Below are 2,381 nucleotides of genomic sequence, written 5' to 3' on the forward strand. Positions count from 1 at the left end.
GAAAAAACATGATTTCCTGCCCAAATGAATCTCTTTATGTCTGCTCAGCCCTTAAAGGGATAGTAACCCAAAAATGACAATTCTGTCATCATTTACTCATCCTCAAGTTGTTCCAAACCTGTACGAGTTTTTCTTCTTCTTCTGCTGAACACAAGATAATTTGAAGAATGTTGGTAACCAAACAAAACAAGTCAATAGGTACCAACAACTGTTTGGTGGATTGGTTGTGCTCTGCATATTATATACTGCAGAAATAGTAGCATGTTAGAGTGCTATTCCAAAAGCTGTGTGAAATTATATGGTGATCGTTACATAGACAGACTTTGCCCTCTAGTGGCTCTTGACTCCCTTACAGGAATGAAGGTGGTTTCTTGCAATTAAAGAAATGCTGTGAAACTAATGTGACTTATAAATTACAAATTTAGTTGCTTGTTATTTAGCATTTGATTTTATCCAAAGTGAAGGGACATGCCTCCTGCAAAAAGAGAGCAAGATCAGTATCTCTTAAATTCTGGGTAACTTCTACTTGGGGTTGAACCTGATTTGTGTAATGCAGATCTGTGTCCTTTAGGCCACCAGCCATGGACAGTGGTAGTAATCTCTCATCAATTGGAATAAGATTATATTGTTCACATTTAGACATCAGGTGTCTTGTAAAATTGCAATGCTGTCCTTTTACTTTTCAAGAAGCTCATTATGTCTTTTAGCCCCTGTGAACCTGATCATAATGCAGGGTAATTTAAAGACACTAAGAGATATTATTAGCTGAAAAAGATTCCATAACTGCTGTCATATTTATGCTTTCAGACAGCACTCAGCGCAGCATTTTGCTTAAGTACATCTGAGGTCTGCAGAGAACCTGTGAAATCGTAGACCCTTGAGCAGTGAGGGGGAAAGAGTGGAGCTGACCCATGGGTTATAGCAGAAATGTATAACAGCTTCCACAAAATTTTGAAGCAACACAACCGTTTTCAGCATTGAAAATAATAAGAAATGTTTCTTGAGCAGCATATTAGAATGATTTCTGAAGGATCATGTGACACTGTAATGATGCTGCAATTTCAGCTTTGCGTCACAGAAATAAATGGCATTTTAAAATATATTCAGATACAAAACAGTTATTTTAAATTACAGTTTTTACTGTATTTTTGATCAAATAAATGCAGCTTTGGTAAGCATAAGACTTTCAAAAACATTCAAAAATCTTAGCTTTACCAAACATCTGACTGGCAGTGTATGTTTAACGGATGTAATTTAGATTAGCATTTTTCATGTGTTAAATTGAAATGTTTTGTACTGATCTCCTTCTTCTAGAGTCCTAGAGTCTGGGAAAACGAACAGCCAAAACCACACTCAATTTTCCCTTTTTTATGTGACACAAAGAGTAATGCAGCACATCTCAGTGTGTATTTTTGCTCTTTCAGAGATTCTTTCTGACCTGCCCTGAGAAAGATTTCCTCGCTACATTACACTCTAAAGAGACACACTCTTCGTTCTCATTTTCAGAGCCTGAAGACTTGCCGGTCATGATTCATTTCAGTATTACAAACCTTGTTCTCTGCTAAGGCACAAGTGTACTCTCTTTCTTTTCTCTTTTCGCTCTGTATTATGGCACAAATCTATGCTAGACATCTGTATTTCAGAGCCAGAGGTTTCTTATTCATTTATCTATTTTTATTCTTTTCTTTTCCACTTCTTTATTCTGTTTTTGGCCACACTGTTTTACCAGAAGCAATCATGTTAATGTTTTAAAACATCCACAAAGCGAGAGGTCTCCATAGATTTATTTTCATGTTTTTTTTTTATTTATTTTAGGCCACTTAGAAGCCTTTTCCGGTAAGTACAACCTGCCACAAGTCAAATATATTGCCTAGTCCAACATTTTGTCTGAGACTGTCCTTCTTTGAACCCATCAGGCTGACTTGTTATCATAAAGTCATTAAAACAATTTGTACATCAGTTTTCTCCGGTTTAATCACAGAAATTTGGCCCTGATTAGAATAAATTATATTTTAGTTCTTGGACTTTGGTTCATCCAGGGTGTTTTTTTAATAGCTGTGATAATGTTGACTTGAGGCAGGGGATTAAAAAACTTGCTGCTTTTTCATGCGAACATAATGGCAAAAACAGTTCTAAACAAATATGTCAGTGGATTTTAATGTGACAGGACAGCAGGGGATGGAGGTTTCACTGGAGGAAGCATTATTAAAGATTAGTATTTTGGGCAGAAGCGAGAGTTTAAAGTTAAAAACCTCATAATGATAGATTTGTTTCTTACAAACATGCAGCTTTTCCCTTCACAAGATGTTAATTGATGGACTGGAGTTGTGTGGATTATTGTGATGTTTTTATCAGCTGTTTGGACTCTCATTCTGACGGCA

Source organism: Sinocyclocheilus anshuiensis, unplaced genomic scaffold, assembly GCF_001515605.1.
Source record: "Sinocyclocheilus anshuiensis isolate Anshui unplaced genomic scaffold, SAMN03320099.WGS_v1.1 scaffold920, whole genome shotgun sequence".
Lineage (NCBI taxonomy): Eukaryota > Metazoa > Chordata > Actinopteri > Cypriniformes > Cyprinidae > Sinocyclocheilus > Sinocyclocheilus anshuiensis.